Raw genomic sequence first — 9,361 nt, 5'->3', positions numbered from 1 at the left:
CTCTTCAAGGCCACCTCAAGATTTGTCTACCATACAAGTGAAGTGCTTTTGTAACCACTTCAGCACCCTCTTGGCTCCTGAGAGAGTTGATGCCTTTGCACAGGACAGTTAATAATAGCTAATGATATCAGGGCCTTGCCAGGAGCCTAGACGAGCACTTGGTTGTGTAACTCTAACTTGATAGGTACTGTTTTGTTTTGTTTTTTCCACTACAGATGGTACCTGCTGGCTATGCCTATGTAATTGGTTTGACCTCATGAGAGATGAGAATTGTCTCATTAATTTCAGTGGGTTGTTCAATTTTGGAGCACAATGCAAAGTGCAGCAGGATTTCACGGCTGATCAGTTAGCAATCTGCTGAATATGCTTGCACAATGCGGTTGGATAATTTAGATGTCTGAGATCAAAAAAAATCCAATTAGGTATTTTTATCTATTCCCTGGGGGCTTTTAAAGGATTGTGCCTCGTTATCTCATCCCCGGGATTCCTCCAGTTTAGTTTTGAGTATTCCCAGCATGAATTATCTCTTGCTTTGAAAGACTATGGCATTGATTAACAGCTCTAAGTCTTTGGTAGTTTTTCTCTCCTTGTTTCAATCTGAATTTCTTTTTTTAATCCAGGTACGGGCCTTGTTTCTGGGTGAAAGGAAAAAATGGAAAGATGTGAATCTCTAAGTACAGAGATGATGACAGCAGGAGGAAGAGGAAGAAAGCTGCAGAATGAATGAGTAAAGCAGTATGCTGCACACAGCATATTTAGATTGCTGTCATTTCCCTCTTTCGTTTGCCCTGCTTTTAGACTTAAAAGGCAAAAGTAGTTGTATTTTGTTCCTGCACTGTAATCTAACGTGCACCACATGTGACAGCACTTCTAGTACAGCAGTGGTCACGCTTTACTTGCAGCAAAAAGTCCCTGACTGATGCTATTAGCTGGCGACATTATTAGGGGAAAGGCCCCGGGGTGGATGTATGGAGCAGCGTGGGATTAGCCATGTGCGTCGTGTTAAACCCGGCAGGGATGCAGACAGACAAAAGCATCCGTACTTCAGGCAAGGCTGGGGAAATGTCTTGCCTAAAGAATGGGGAGCTTTTTCTTATTTTAATTCCACAGCCTCCAATGAAACTGCAGAGAGATTTTCAAGAGAAAGAGGCATGCTGGCACCGAAGGAGTTCGTCCTCTGCCGGGGAGGGGTGCATGTCTCAGTGGTGCAGGGGTGCTCCTCTGTCCTCTATGGGCACTTGGAAGCATGAGACTTTCCCCGCTCTGGCACTGTGGCTTGACTCTGTCTCCAGAGAAAAGCCCACACTGCATTCACAAACACAAACTGTTATTATCGCGATGCTGAGAGCGCAAGAGGTGCCCGACAAAACCTGAAGCACCGCAGCCGTGCGAGCAGCCGTGCTCCAGCCTGCAGGCCCGGGCAGTCCCGCCGGATCGGCTGGCGGGGGGCCGGCAGGGCCCTCGGAGCGGCGGGGCACAGAGCATCGAGGGGGCCCCTCGGAGCTGCGGGGTGCCGAGGGGACCGCGGGGAGCTCCGCGGGCTCCGGGGCGGTGCCGAGGCGGCGGGCTGGGCCGCGCTGGGGCAGGCGAGGCCCGCGGAGCGCCGCGGGGGCCGGCCGCAGGCCGCAGCCCTCAACCCCGCCGCCCCGAGGGCCGCCGCTCCCGCCGCTGCCCGTAACCCGGCGGCGGAAGCGGCAGCCGGCTCCAGCCGCCCAATGGGCTGGTGCTGCGCGGCGGCGGGGCCCGTCACTTCCTGGCCCTGCAGCCGGCGGCAGCGAGGCGAGAGCCGGGGCCGGGGCCGGCGGGGCCCGTAGCCTGCCCGGCGGCCGCCACCAACATGCCCTTTGACTTCAGGAGGTGAGTGCGGCCGGGCGAGCCGCCCGCCCGCCCCGCGGCGACCGGCCTCGCCTGCCGCTGGCGGGGCCGCCGCTGCCCGCCCGGCCTCCCCCGGCCCCGCCGCCCCCGGCCGGGGCAGGCAGCGCGGGCGGCGTGGGCGCCTCCCGCCCGGGAGCAGCCGCCTACGTGAGGCCGCCCCGCAGCAGCGAGGCGAGGGCCGGGCCCGTCAGCGGCTGCGGGCCAGGTGAAACCCGAGGGAGGGAGGGAGGGAGGGATGGATGGATGGGTGAAGAAGTAGGTCTGGGCAGGGAAGGGACGTGGGAAACCGGGAGGCTGTGCCCGGCGAGCGGCGGTTATTATATAACGCGGTTGTGCAAAGCAAAAAGGCGGGGTGTGGAGTTTCGAGCTCCCCCGGGCGGGAGGGGTGGAGCAGCGGGGCTCGGGGCTGGCCGCGCCGCGCCGCGCCTTGCGCAGGCCCCCGCAGCCGCGGTCGGGGTGAAGGCGCTGGGCCCCTTCCCCGCCCGCAGGTCCCCGGGTCCCGCAGCGGCTTTAGGAGGTCGCTCGTTGCGGTGAGGCTACGTGTGAGAAAAGTGGCGTGCCGTGGCTCTCTGACGGCTAGGAAGCGGCATCGGCGCCTCCACCCTCGGCTCTGGCATTTTGAGCAGGTGTGAGCCGTGGGGATTTGGCCTTGCGGAGCGCCTGCATCCCGTGGGCCACAGCAGTCAGTTTGAGATACCAAAACAGCAGCGAAAAAGACCCCTTTGGCTCAAACGGAGCTGAAATAGTAACTGTGGATTCATTTTCTTTCTGAGCCATTCCTGAACTAAAGATTTGTAACTTTCCAAATTCGTAGATGCCATGGGGAAGATGCGCAGATGAGTTTTCTCATGTAGGTTTTACTAGAGCATTAACATTAATAAATGATAATGTTAACAATAACAATAATGTTAATGTTAACAATAACAAATGTTAACAATAAAAAATACATAGGCTTTGGGGAATTGAGAGGTACAGTTGTTGCTTGATGCTTCTCATGTAGGACCATCGTGAACCATACATTTGCACCCCTTTGAGATGGCAGGGGGAAATAGTGATATTGCAGGTTTTTAGTTCTCCCAGACAAAAGTTGTGTGTCTGTTTTTGCTGTGATTCTAAATCAGGCCTCTCATTTATACAGGCTAACAGGATCTTGTATGTGATCCATGGGGCACTATTGAACATGGAGGCAGTTGCTTCTGAATGAAAACTTGCTGAAGCTGGGAACAGCATCTGCTGGATCATGTGGGATCCGGGGCCCAGAGCCCTGTTTCTGCTTTTGTGTAAAATTTGGTAGAAAAATTCTTCTCAGCTTTGGAGCCATTCTGCCAGCTGCAAATCCCATTGCCGTCTATTTTCAGACTTGTACAGTACATGAACAGTAAGGGATCCCGGGTTGTGGCTGTCACTTTGTAATAGCAGATAAAGAAAATGTTTCAGATGTCTTTAAAATGCAATTTTTGTTGGGTCTCAGAATGCGCATGTGGAAATACTGGCTCACCAAGAGCAGTCATCTTAAGAGACAGCACTAGTGCTTCACTTTGGAATGGAACAAAGACGTTAAGTGAAGGCTGAGTTGCAGTTTGTGTTAATGAGTTACAAAAACATAGAAGCATCAGTTCAGATCTGCATTTTAAAGATTCACAGTTGCAAATGACTTCTTTGCCATTCAGATTGGAGGATTAGAAATAGACACTTCAAAGCACCTTCTCAAATAACGTAAGCTTACTGAAGTTCAGCTTTTCTGCAAAGATGAAATTTTAAAAGACTGCAGTTGATAACAAGAACTTTAAAGGTATGCAGAAACTATTGTCAAGTGCAACAAACCACTTTCCTGTTTTAGAAGCATGAACAGAGTTCAGGAGCAAAATTTTTGCAAAGGTTAGAGACTGTCTTTTAGCTGTTGTAGTTTTTGTGCATTGTGCAGTCAGTGGAACAAAATCTGCTGATGTTGGAAAATTTCACTGTCGTAGGTAAAGTATGATGCATACGTTAAAAAAAATCTACAGTTACTTCCTGACAACTGTAGAACATACAATACAATACTCTTAGAGAAATAAGGTTACCACCTGTAGTAAGTTTCTGAATTAAGAGGTGATGTTTTTCATCATGTAAAATGCAAGGTTTTTCTTTCAGAGATTTCAACTGGATGTTCTCTTTGGCAGGTACAGTTTGGCACCCTGTCTTTAGCACACACTTTAAAGTGGGTGTTATGCCTATGTATGGTTAGAGGATTGGATTGTTAAGAAACTTTTAAAATTGCCCCTACATATCTTCTAGAGTCCAGAATTCAGAGGTTCCAAGTGGAAAGGCATTGTGTTCTTCTGGAGGCCACAGATTTCACAGGTCTATGTTGCTAATGCATCTGGAGAAATTACTGTCCTTAAATGCTATGCTAGGGCATTTGGGAAGGCAAGTTCCTTTTTTGTTGTATCTTCCCCTCACTTAGAGCTTTTATTTTTGATATTTCAGAGTGGCAGGACATTGACAGCTAACATTAGTTGTAGAGACATGCATGGTAGACCAGCTAGAAGTTTGGGACTTGAGCTCTGTTTCCACACAAAATAGCTCTAGGAGTAATAGGTTGCCACAGCCTCATCTGGAGAAGACAGAGACAAAAATGACAAGTAGTGAAGACAGCTCATAACCAAAAACGTACCTATTCTTCACCAACTAAAGTCAAAGAAAGCATTTCCATCCATGTGACTAAATCTCTTTCCTATCTCCTAGATTTATGGGTTCATATTTGGCCAGACTGAAAGAACCCAAAGTGCTTGAACATGTTTCTTGGAAGTAGTCTTCATGGGTCAGAGTCCGAGGCATATTGGTTGGTATCGGATATGGAAGTAGCTTGTTTTGTTACTTGTACGTTTTTGTACTGTACTTTTTTTTGCTGTAGGACTTCTGTTTTCTTGGCTTATCAATGGTTCCCTTTGCTAAGATAAAATGCATTTAATTTATAAATAAATTAATGTTTTCACAGTAAAGTAATTTCAAGTGAATAACAATTATTCTGTCCCAAGTATCTTTAGGGTTTTCATAATACTTAGTATTTAACTAATGCTTTTCATTTTTCAAAGCATTTCATTCGCACTAATCTCTACAGTCCTGCTGTGATGTTGGTAAGGAACCAAGTTTTCAGCTTCCAGATTGGAGCCTTCAGTACAGGTCTGTTCAATGCATATCACGAGACGCCAGCCCTCCTACAGAACTACTAAATCAGTTCGTATTTCCGGAATGCCTGGCTCTTTCTTATTTTTTAAAACCTATTTGGCTGCAAGAGAGAGACAGATTTTTCCTTGTTGCCTCTCCCCCTGGTTTGTTAGAACTTGTGTCAGCAAAGCAGCTTCATACCTATTTAATTGGGTATTTTGAGTTATATCGCTAGAGCTGAAAGGGTATTTCCCCCTCGAGCCTTTAAGACCCAGTGTCACCTGCCTAGTTGCAGCATCTGTGGATGGTTAAAATCATAATTGGATTGAACTGTAAGCCTGGGTCATCTTGAATGGTGATTGCGGACCAGAAGGTTTCTGACATGTTGTGTGATCCATTTAACAGGGAGACTTAGCTTCAGCAGCGAATGCCAGTGCTGGACTTTAGACTGCTCTGGTGTTGAGAATTACAGAAGTAAAAATGAAGTGACTTCTGTGCACTGGATGTGGACATGGTAGAGAGAAACATTGCTGCAAGTTCTCTTGAATCTGTTGGCTTTTTTTGGCATCTGCCTATTTGCATGAGTTACTGGTGGCTTTGTGGCAGATACTGAAACTTCTGAACTTTTGGTAGCTTTAACTGATTAGACTGAGAAAAACTAAAATAGACCACTCTGAAATCAAGTTTTTGTTCTAATTGTGGGCAATTCTCAGTTGTGCCCTGGCCACTTTTTTGGCGTAGAGTAGCAAATATCCGTAAATCCTTATTTTTATATTTAACTGAGAAGTCTAGAGTTTATTTCCCACGATTAATCATTGCGATGTTTTCATTAGGGTTTTTTGGGGGGTTGGTTGTTTTTTTATTGGTTTTTTATTGTTTTTTACAGCTTGATAACCTGAATGAAGTAACACTATGTTATACCTGGATTTTGGAGGTCATGGGAAAGGAGCCAGGCTTAGAAGGGATTTAGGTTTAAATGCTGATTTAGAGTGGAAGTTCTTTGCGACAAAGACTCTTATTCCATCTGCACAGTGTGACAGGCCCCCACAGTCAGCTGTTCGTTGGCACATCTGTGATAAAGGATACTTTTTATGTGAGTATTCTGATTCAGATATAAAGAACATTTTTGTTGCTTTGGGACACATGCAGGTCTATGTCTTTTTTAAATCAAATTGCCCAGTCTTAACCAAAGCTGACACACTTCCAACCTTATTGCTTTTAGGAGAGGCAGTATGTTTGGTTTTAATTTAGACCCAAGAGTTGCGATGGCTAATATGCAAACTGATGCTCAAGACATCTGACCTGGCACAGTTGCGAAACCGGTGATACAGACTACTTCAGAAACATCAGGGAGGTCTGTTTGTCCGCCTTCGATTCCGGACCAGATTAGTAAGGGCAAACTGGTAGATTGTAGGTGATTTGGAGTCTAAGGAGAAAAATCTTTTCCAAACTAAGCAACCCCTTGGACAACAATTTCTCATTCACTTGTGAGCCTAAGGAAAATAGCTTTATTTTAGTCTTCAGGCTTAAGAAAAGAAGGAACAAAGCTGTCTTGTAATCCTACCATTTTTCTTTCAACAGGTTTGTGAGGGTCACGACTTAAAATCTTCCTGTAACCCCTCAAATCTCACTTAAACTTGTATGGGATTTGTTTGGATGGTGTTTGAACATTTGCAGATTGTTAAGCAGAAACGGTGACTACATGATTTTTTGGCACTGCCTAATAAATATCAGATGTTAGTGGAAATGTACATATTTGCTCAGGAGTTTTAATTTGGAATCTCTTTGTGAAGTCTCAACCATCTCCGTGTTTTTCATCGGATCATGGTGCTCTGCACTCCATCCACCTCCTTGCTCTCTCCCAGCAAGTTGTTTAACTAGCTGCATTAACAGACAGTAGTTCATTTGGCAAAATTACTTGCTGAACTTACTTTACAAATGAGCTCATGGTGCCTCTCCTACAGATGGTACATGGTGGTGATAGCAGCAGGCAGGTGTGTTCTTGGCTGAAACAATGTAAGGAGGACAAGGGAGAAGAATAAACAGCTAGGGCTGGCTGGTACAGCTTCTCCTGATTAGATGAGTTGTGCCTGCTGGTTTGTGTGTAGCAATAGCATATCAGAAAGGTTTGCATGTGACCTGTACTAAGCTGTGCATGGTCACGCTCGCTTCCACAGCTGTAGATGTTGCCACTTGTGCAATGATTTGTTCAAAATCTTAAATCCTGTATGTGATTGAGCTGGTAACCAGCACTTCCTGAGTTAACGTCTACATCTGTAACTACTGGCTGTAATGTTGTTCTGTGTTGGTTAGATAGTTGCCTCTCTACACTTGGAAGTGACCTGAACTTTTTCTCTCTAGCTACTGAAGCGGTAGCTTATCCCTTCAGAGTGCCTGGTACCTCTGCAAGTGTATTTTCATCTTGAACTGCAGCCACATCTGGCAAGCATGTTCCACTTCACATTGTGCAATGTCGCTGGTAAACAAGCCTTCCAAGTGGTATTGCTGCCACCTTACGTAATTACCAAAGTTGATTTTGGTGCCAGGCAGTACCATGACTAACTTTGTTTCAACAATAGCCCTTTGAGGGCACCTGAGAAATTATTCTGCACTCACAGCAGTCAGATGGGCAAGCAGAGTTGTACAGACAGTCTATTGATGTTTATGCCACAAATGACTGATTATACATAGCATGTACGCATATAAATATTTCTTCCTAAGTCTCCCTAATGCATTATTTCACTTAAAATACAGTTGCAGCAGAAAACTTTTCCTGAGTAAGTACAGAAGTATTAAGGTCTGGCTTTGTAGGAAAGTTTTGTATTGTTTCTTCTGAACTTCAACTGTCCTCCTTTGTTCACTCGTTGATGACACAGATGCTTTCTTCATGCCATCATAGTTCATTGCTGTGAAAATGACTGAATCACACTGTAAACAGAGTTGAAGCAATATCACCAGTGTGGAGTGAGAAGCTGTCGAAGTTGTTGAACTTGTATTTTGAAGTGTGCATGTGTATTTTTTAGTCATGTAATTCAAATGGTGGAGGTGGTGAGAAACAAATAGTCTTGCAATGAAAGAAGAAATAGTAGAATCATCTGGTTTTTTTGTCTTCTATCCAAGCACAAGCCCTGAAGTGTTGTCTAGGTATTCCTGTACTGAGTCAGCTGCCCCCAAAATGGAAAACTTGTTCTGCCAAAAAATTATTAACCACAGTTTTGCCACAATCTACAAAATCTTCATTATACTGAAATGTTGGAGTATTTTAGTAGTGATCATGGGAGACACACACACAAAAGTAGGGACTGCAATTAGATAGATGGACAGTGCATTCGGCTGCATTTGAATTGTGCGTGTTTGGATGTTTGCTTTTTTGTTTGTTTGGGTTTTAAGGATGTTTCCAAATGAGATGTATCTAGTTTAATCCAGAGAAGCCACAAAGATTGGCATTTAATAGAGGAGTCTTCAAAATGTTATGTTAATATAGACAGGCATGTATTACTCCTAACAGGATTTCAGGCAGTCATGGTTGGTTAGTATTTGTTTAACAGTCATATCCTAGGGCAGATCACTTGCCTCCCTAATGGCTGTCCATTTCTGTAGACCACTGTGTGCTGTGAATAAAGCAAGGTTGGAGAGCCTGCTAAAACACCAGTACAGCCAGTAACGTAAATATGACTGTGTTTTCTGATAAAGGTGAAGTCTCAGAGCCTCACTCAGATTCCACATCACTCTAAATCAAATGTGACCCTACTGAACTGAAATCTGAATCTGGCTGCTGCCTTATAACAAGTTATATCTGGACTAACAAACACTGGTAAACCTGGTCCCCAACTACAAGTTGCAGCTCTATCTTGGGTCCTTATCGGTCACATTTTTGTAGTGGGGTAGCATCAATATGGATGTTTCTTGGAAATTGAGTCAAAACGAGGAACTTCACTTGGAAGCCAGGTGATACATTTGAGTTGTACTTGCTTGTAGGTAATACGGTTACATGCAACAAAACAATAGGACTGAGTTGTAGAAGCACATCTAGAAATTCTTGTCGCCTCAGATTGGAATATAAATAGGAGAACCTGAGCTGGTCACTGCAGGTTTATTGATATTATTAGGTTAGATACTGAAAAAATATAGTATCTTTGAATCCCTGCTGGATGCTCTAGGAAAGGGTATGGTTTTTGTCCCTAGATCTTGTGTATTAAGAATGGCTTTTGTCCTACAGAAATTGCTTTGGAGGGGGAGGAAGACTTTGTGTTGTGTGTGTATATAGCAGTGAATGCCATTGTCTACTCCCTGGAGTCGGGTTCTGCTATTCTTAACTCTTCTCAGCTTCAGGCAA

Source organism: Pelecanus crispus, chromosome 8, assembly GCF_030463565.1.
Source record: "Pelecanus crispus isolate bPelCri1 chromosome 8, bPelCri1.pri, whole genome shotgun sequence".
Classification (NCBI taxonomy): domain Eukaryota; kingdom Metazoa; phylum Chordata; class Aves; order Pelecaniformes; family Pelecanidae; genus Pelecanus; species Pelecanus crispus.
Note: the sequence above shows the minus strand (reverse complement) of the source record.